Source organism: Callorhinus ursinus, unplaced genomic scaffold (genome assembly GCF_003265705.2).
Source record: "Callorhinus ursinus isolate GAN/ISIS: 27379988/994484 unplaced genomic scaffold, GSC_fseal_2.0 scaffold8, whole genome shotgun sequence".
Classification (NCBI taxonomy): Eukaryota; Metazoa; Chordata; class Mammalia; order Carnivora; family Otariidae; genus Callorhinus; species Callorhinus ursinus.
In genome coordinates, this window is record NW_027397070.1 from 48,554,709 (window position 1) to 48,563,299 (window position 8,591).

The window sequence follows — 8,591 nt, forward strand, 5'->3', positions numbered from 1 at the left end:
AAGAGTCTGAGGACGGCCAAGGCCATGGAGCTAGTGACTAGTCACCGAACGGGCAGAGTCCCACACAGTGGGGGTGGCCAGCAGGGCCCAGGTAAGCACGAGCTGGGCCTGTGCCGGCTGTAGCAGGGGTACAGTGTGTGGGAAAGCAACAGTCCAAGGGCTATCAGTGGGAGCATAGACTGCTAGAAGCATCCCGGAGGGTATCCAAAAGAATTCCATCCTACAAAAATATAGGGCTCTTTACAGATCAATGTTTGAGGATGCTGTACCAGAGACAGCTAATTATCCCGTACTAGATGTTTCTCTCCCTCTTCTTTTAACAATAGAAGCCCCAACTTTTCAAGGGGCACCCACCTACCCGGTGTAGAGATTCTATTTCCCAGGCTCTTGCACAGCCAGGTGTAGCCATGTGACCGCGTTCTGGCCAGTGGGTGTGAGCAAAAGTGATGCACAACTTCTGGGGTATGCACTTAGACGTAAGGGGTCTTCTGTCTCGTCCCCCCTGCCCCCACCATCCAATACCTGGGATCTGGACCCAGAGGATATGGTGCTGAGTCATCTTCAACCCTGTAGGCAAAGACAGAAGCCAAAAGGGATCTGCCTCCCTGACAGAGCAGAGCCACCCTGTCATCCTTATACTGCTTACACACCTACGAACAACCAGAGAGATCACTTCTATCTTGTTTCATTAAGCACCTGTTACTGTGGGTCTTTATTAAAGCAACTGAACTGTATCCCAACTAGCACAGGTATTCATTCCTACATTGTTTATAGGTTGTTTTATTTTTATTTTATTTATTTGTTTGTTGTTCTAAGTTTATTAATCCTCTCACGAAAAATCTACACAATCACCGCAGATAAAGTTGCTGCAGAATCTTGACTCCTTCTGGCGTCCAATCTTCAGCTTGCTTGTTCCCAGCGCCAGCAGTGGCTTTTGCAGACCCCTTGACTTCCATCACTCTGTTCTTGTGTTCCTTTCACTCTTTCCTTGAGGTCTTTTTCTTCGCATGCAGGCCATGTCTTGCAAGTCTATGTTTGGGTTCATTTTTGTTTGCATAATTCAAGGAATCATAAATCGTGCCAAAGCCAGTTGTCTCAACACCACCAAAATGGGTTCTGAATCCAGATACAAAATGACATCTTGTGTGGTTTTGTACATTTTGGCTCGTTTTTCCCAAATTCCTGTCTTAGGTACTGCTCCCTTTCCAAGGTGAAGAACAGCAATGAGTGTTTGTTTCTGCAGAAGTAGTCGGTTGGTCATGAACTTCCTGGTCCGGATAGTTACTGTGTCGTTCATGATGGCGGCCACGCTTCAAGCGGCCAGGGAGGAAAAGCTGTTTTTTCTTTTTTTCAGATTTTATTTTTAAGTAATCTCTACACCGAACATGAGGCTCGAACTTACAACCCTGAAGATCAAGAGTCTACACTCTCACTGACTGAGCCAGCCAGGCGCCCCAGGTTGTTTTGTTTTTAATGGAAACATTAAAAACTGTCCATCAGAGAGAAAGTGAGAAAAGAAGCCATGCTGACTCTGTACAATTAAGTACATGAAGTCATTATAAAAAGAATGAAATAGATGTGTATGTACACCGACTTGGAACAATGTCCCCGATATAATATTAAAATGCAAAAGGCAAGTGACGGGACAGTGAAGAAGATACTGTGGTTTAGTGAGCTTCCTGGGACAAGTCATTTCCTTTCTCCCCTCTAGAAGTGACAGAGGACATCGTCACCCTTGCCTTGGACGGAGTGGTGCTGTGAGGGCAGAGGCCTAGAATCGTGGCAGCCTTTTCGTGCCATGTGGAAAGACCCTAGAGCTGGTGTAGAGGGCAGGGGAGCAAACACTGTGTGGAGCCTCCAGAGAAAGGCCACACATCAAAAGGCAGATAACAGACAGACAACCAGGTCTGTGAGGACACTGACTGGCTACGTCAGTCCTTAATTGAAGTCAGCATGATATCTGGACTTGTGCAGCGATTGAACCTTCAAACTCCATTTTGCTTGTTGGTTTAAGTCAATTTTAGCTAGGTTTCCTTTCACTTCACAAAGAAGACTCTTTATAAGGAGAAGGATATTTGTTATAGCTTCATTTATAAGCAATATATTAGAAAATCTAAATTTCCTTTAAAAAAAAAGGATTACAGAAGTAATGGTACTTCTAACCATGAAATGCTATGCAGCCAAAATTTTTTCAAAAAATAACTCTATGTGTGGTGATATGAAAAGATATACCCAAGATAGATCATTAAATGAAAAAAAAAAAGGAGTGCAGAAGATTATGTAAAGTGCGCTACCATTTGTGTGAGGAAAAATAATGCATAAACTTACATGTTTATGCAAGTGCTTGAAATATCTCTTGAAGGATACTCAAGAAATTGATAACACCGGGGACCTGTCTAGCTAGAAACTGAGAAGGATGCTTATTTTTCACTGTACACCCTTTTTTCCTTTTTAAATTTTATACCATGTGCATATCATGCCTGTTCAAAAAATAAAGTTGCTTTAAAAAAATCTTTTTTAAAGAAAAAAAAAACTCCTAAATGATAGAGTAGGCACACGGGAATATTTTTAACTGTCACACGCACCCACATGCACACACAAGTTGTGTGTCTCCATGTTCCAAAAAGTCTGGAAGGAGATGAACCCAACAGCCCACAGCGGTTACCCCAGGGAGAGGAGCCGGAGCGTGTGTGCGGGCAGCCGGGAACGATTTACCAGCTGAAAGCTCACTCCACGCTATTTCTTACTGTTCTAAACTTTACAAGCATCAGGTCGTTTCGTCCTTACCCCAGCAGCTGACGAAGATCAGCTCCATCACCCTAAATTAACAGGTGGAGATGTAGAGGCCCAAAGGGCTTCAAGTCACCTGCTCAGAACTCCCCCCTCGCCCCGCCCCCCCGCGCCCAGCTATTGAGCGCGGGGGCGGGTGAGCCTGAGCCGTGGGGCGGGGAGGGTGGTCGGCGGGGCCAGTTAGAGCCTCACCCGCCGCACTAACCCCGCCCTGCCGGCTCCCGGGGCAGTGCGGGGGCGCGGGAAAATCCCTCGGTGCCCTCTTGTCACTGCAGCCCTTCCCACGTCACCCGCCGCTGGCGGCCCTCGCCCGTGTCTTCCTTCTCTCCTTTTGCACGTTGCTGCCAGAAATCACTCCCCTTCCCCCTCCCCCCACTTTATCTCAGCTGGAAAACAGGAACCTGGAGGCTGTGGGGGCCCCCACCGAACTGCATCGTGCTTAAGCTCTGGTCACATGCCCCATCCACCTTGGGAAATGCAATCTAAAGGGTTAGCAAGGTCTAGTGCTGATGAGGTCTAGTGCTTCCTCCCCCAGGAGGAAGAGGATCCTCTGGTGGGACGGCCATGCTTTGGGGGGGACAGTTGTATACAATCTGACCCATTTAGGAATGCACATCCTTTCGGAACTCACCATTCCACTTTTAGGACTGTATCCTACAGAAATAATTGAACAAGTGTGCTGTCGGCAGGCAGCATTCCCATAATAGTTAAGGGCCATGAAATTCTATGCAGATGTCAAAAGAAATAAAGTAGTTCTGACTTATGAACAGGCACAGAGGATGCCGGTGGTGGACCGTTTAAAAGACAAGTTGCAAAGCAGTATGTAGAGTATAACCCAGGTTTTTTAAAAACACAATAAAAACAATGTGTATGGAAACATGTTTATATAGAAAATGGTCTGGGGCGCCTGGGTGGCTCAGATGGTTAAGCATCTGCCTTCGGCTCAGGTCATGATCCCAGGGTCCTGGGATCGAGTCCCGCATCGGGCTCCCTGCTCCTTGGGAGCCTGCTTCTCCCTCTGCCTCTCTCTCTCTCTCTCTCTCTCTCTGTCTCTCATGAATAAATAAAAAAAAAAAAAATGGTCTGAAAGGATACATACTAAAATGACAATAGTAGGAAGCAGAATTAGAGAGGAAATGGGAGGAGAGGGAGAACTTTTCATTTTTTATCTGTATATTTCAATATTGTCCATATTTTTATACGAATATTTCGGTTTTGTAATTACACTTAAAAAATTAGCAACAATACATGAACTTTTCATTACCCAAGCAGCAGCTTGCCAACTGTCCCTATTCCCTTATCTGTCCCTCGTTCCCACAAGAGGTCTTGTCTGCTCCTTCTACAATTTCCTATCTTTGGGCCTCAGACTCCTGAGCTGGCTGCAAGACCCCAGAGCCCCTCCAAACCACACTCACTAATCCCTCCCTAATCTCGGCTCCCCAGCAGCTCACACCAGCTGCTATCTCCTGTGGGAGGCGGGCAGGAGTCCCCTTAGTTGATGCCCATCACAAAAAGAGGAGCAACAGAAAAAAAAGAGAGAGAGAGAGAGGAACAGCTGTGGCCCTCTGGATGCTCAGAGCTCTGGGACATGGGCCCAGCTTCTCCCTAAAAAGTGTATTTCTTCCTCTCCTTCCTGACACCCACAGTGCTGTCAAAGCTTTTTCTAAGAATCGTGTAGGACTCGAAGATGGTCTTAACCAACACTCTCACCTGGCAGGTGAGGATGCTGCATCCAGGCCAAGCCTTTGCCACCTTCTTCTCTCCAAGTGGAGTCCCTTAACAGTTCCAGAGTCCGCAGACTCACTTTGTTAACTGCTGAGTGAAGGGATTGCATCAGATAAGCAGCCGTCTACACCCGTGGTTCTCAGGCATGACGGTGCACTGGAATCACCGGGGGAGATCTGCAAACTACCGACATCTGGATCTTACCCCTAGAGGTTCTTTTTTTATTTTACCTGGAAGGTGGCCTGAGCACTGGGATTTTGTTATTCCCCAGGTGTTCCCAATGTGCAACCATAGCTGAGAACCACTAATGTGATATGTGATGTGATGTGTGTGTGTGTGTCTACACCTGCTGTGTGCATATATAATCCATGCGTGGAAACCTATACGCTCAGACGATATGCAAAACTGGATTTCCCAATACACCAAGTAACATGTGCTGCTGAGGTCACCAGCAAAGCAAGACATCCCCCCAAAAAGTGTGATATTTAAAAAATGAAAAAGTCATCATGGGGAAAATCAGAATCGTTATTGGGCTTTTTTACTTATTTTTCGATGTGGTTTTTCTTGTATTACGTGTGGGGGAAAGGGGCCCCACAATCCTTTCCCAGCTGAGCCCTGATCTAGCCCTACACATCCACAAAGAGGGCTGTTTGCCCAGAATTGTGCTCAGGTTTTTTGGTAGAAAACGTCCAGTCCCTCTGAGGGAGGGATAGGGCAGATTTGTCACCTGACTCCCCCAGGGGAAAGGCCCAGAGCCCTGACACTGAGGGTCAGAGGAGCCCCAGGGGAGCTGTGTTCCCAGTCCTCCGGGAGCTCCAGGCCCTGCATACCCTCCTACGGGAATGGGATGACTGAGATAAGCTCACCTCTATATCTGCAGATGGCCCCAGGTATTTGGGGTTCTGACCTCAGGGCAAGGTGCCCACATTTATGAGATGTAAGTATGGGCCTGCCTGGAACAGACGAGAGAGTTGGCCAACTTCCAGGTCATTTCCAAATCTAAGTTCGATGAGTCAGGTATACAAAGCAAATCCAGAAGACCTTGTGAAAGTCCTATGAGGAATTGATTAGTTGATTTTTTTTTAATATTTTATTTATTTATTTGACAGAGAGACGCAGCGAGAGAGGGAACACAAGCAGGGGGAGTGGGAGAGGGAGAAGCAGGCTCCCCACGGAGAAGGGAGCTGGATGCGGGGCTCGATCCCAGGACCCCGGGATCATGACCCGAGCCGAAGGCAGACGCTTAACGACTGAGCCACCCAGTGCCCCAGATTAGTTGACTTTGATCTGGGCGATCAGGGAAGGCTTCCTGGAAGGGATAAAATTTGAACTGTGCCTTTAAAGATGAGCAGGATTCAAGAGGGAAAGGAGAGAAAGAAGCTAGGGCTGTCTCATTCCTTCTCTCTCCCACATTCTCCTTGACCTCAGAGAGCCGGGCTCTGACCCAGGAGCCTTCTGCAGCCTTGAGGGGACAGAGAGCTCTGGGAGTGGCCTGGAAGGAAGGCAGGGGAACCTTCCCTCCCACTGACCTCCTTGTGTGACTATCAGCCCCACTACTGAGCGTGCCTATCTGGACCAGCTGGGCTCAGTCCTGTCTCCTCTGGCCTGGCTTTGAGGCCCTCCATGTTCTTCCGAAGCCCCCAGGCCCACCCCTCAGTGTATCAGAGCCCCAAGTCACAGCAGGGAGAAATGCCCTTAGGTCTTCCCTGTAGGTCTTGGAGCCAGAATCGCAACCTGCCTCAGAAAGACCTAGAGAGCTTTAAAATATCCAGAGGTCAGGACCCTAGTCCACACCTGCAGAATCTGACTGCCCTGGGATGGGGTATATGCTTCATGAAGGTTTTTCCAGAGCTGCCGATGGCCAGCCAGGGTTGAGAGCTGTGGCCAGTGCCAAAAGGTAGGGGAGAGAGGAAGGAAGACAAGATGGAAGGGGGGGGGCAGCTGCCCAGGGGAAAGGCTCAGGGGCTCTGACATGGGTAGAGTACAGGGCCCAGCAGGGAGGTGCTCTCTAGGAAACAAATGTGCAGTAGGCAGCCCCTGAATTCTGCCTCTGTTCCCCAGGGTCTCAGGGCAGGACCAGGGACACCTGCTCGCCACCAGTCAAGGGACAAAGACACAAAAGGCCCCCAAAGAGGGCCTCCTATTTTCTCTAGTCGGTGCCTCCAAGGGAGCAAAGACGATGTCCTTTGGTTGCTACTGTCTCCCCAGGGCCTGGCCCATAGTAGATGCTCAATAAACACCTGTCCAATGAAATGGCTGGATGAACTTTAAACACCAGCCCTTTTCCTGTGTCAGGACCAGCACAGTTTTCTCAGACTATGGGTTCCTTGAACAGAACAGGGTCAAAATAGTGGAGCTGAGGAGACCTTTGGGAAAGCGGGAGGGTTCCTTCTCCATCCTGCCACTGACTCCACTTCCTTGGGGTTTTGGATTCAAGATGTAAGTGGGGGGTAGCTGTTGGCTGCTCATAGCTGCCCTTCCAAACCAGAAGGCTGTAGGATGGAGGAGAGGGAGAGAAGGGCTGGGTGGGGAGAGGCACAAGCAGAGGAGTGTGCTGGGAGCATGCAGGGGCTGCCTGCACCCTGAAAGGTGTTTGATTGTCCAGAGAGAAGGGGGAGAGCCAAGGGAAAGCCCCACCTGGTCGCTGAGCTCCCAGGAATCTTGTTCCAGAGGCTTGGTGGAGAGGACCCAAAGCCCCACCACTCGGTGTCCCACGCCCGTGCGGGGTCCCACCCCAGGCGCATCCCCTCAGGCCTGGAAACACTTCCCCACAGGTGGCAGGAGCACAGGGTCAGCCTGTCCCAGCCTCAGGGCTCTGACATTCCCACACATCCTGACCTCCAGACCTCAGCCTTCAGCCACGGTCCCTCCAGCCCTGACACGCACCCCGCAACCGCTCCCGTCACCAACCTTGTCCTGCCCAGAGGGGCCCGGCTGCCGCGGGGGTGGGAACAACTCAGGGCTGGTGAGTGGCTCAAGGCCCACGGGGGCACTGCTGTGGAGGAGGCGCTGAAGCTGGCAGCTCTTGGCCCCAGACCACCGCTCCCCCAGCCGCCCAACCCCCCCGGGAAGGGGCAGGGTACTGGGGAGGAGGGCCGGCTACCTGCTGCTCCTACATTATGGCCAGGGCGGCCGTGATGTGGGCACAGACTGCTGGAGTTGCAAAGGCCCCAAAGTTCGCAGTCAGAGAAACTGAAGCTTCGGGATACTTGGCGAAGCCCCACAGCTGGTGAGTGTGGAGCTGGGACTCAGAGCCAGCTGCCTGCCTTCTGGAGAAGGGCTCCTGCACCAGCCCACTTCAGAGCCTTTGGCCTGGAGCCCGAGGGAGAACCAGTTACCTGGCCTGGCATATGAGTTGCTAGACCAGTTTTCCGTCTCTCTCTCTCTCTCTATATATATATACATATACATACATACACATAGATAGATAGATAGATTTTATTTATTTATTTGAGAGAAAGACAAGAGAGAGCATGGGGGGGGGGCGGGCAGAGGGAGAGGGACAAGCAGACTCCTTGCTGAGTGCGAAGTCAGATGCTGCTGGATCCCAGGACCCTGACATCATGACCTGAGCCGAAGTCAGATGCCCAACCGACTGAGCCACCCACATGCCCCTAGAACAGTTTTCTGGAACACTATATAAATCAATAAACAGGCCTTCCTGTGCCCCCACCCAGTCTGATGCACACGGAGGGCTGAGTCACAGCTCCCTCTCCCCTACCCCAAAGTCTCTCTGCATCAAAATCACTGGGCTGCTTGATTTTTTAAAAAAGATTTATTTATTTATTTTAGAGAGAGGTTGTGGGGGAGGGAGGGCCAGAGGGGGAGAGAGAACCCTGAGACCATGACCTGAGCTGAAATCAAGAGCCAGCCACTCAACGGATGGAGCCACCCAGGCGTCCCCGGGCTGCTTGGTTAAAATGCAGATTCCTGAGCCCCATCCCAACGTTCCAAACCGGAATCTCTATGGATGGAGTCCGGGCATCTGCCTTTTCCTCTAGACCCCTCCCCAACCTTCACAACTGCCCTCAACCAGCTCCTCAAATTTTGGCCAATATGCGTGTCTACAATACACA

General features: G+C 50.2%; 1 pseudogene; it reads right to left on the reverse strand.

Annotated features, from left to right (window-relative positions):
• Positions 1–848: 848 nt before the first annotated feature.
• Positions 849–1,297, reverse strand: LOC112821877 (small ribosomal subunit protein eS24-like; annotated as a pseudogene).
• Between the last annotated feature and the right edge of the window lie 7,294 nt (positions 1,298–8,591).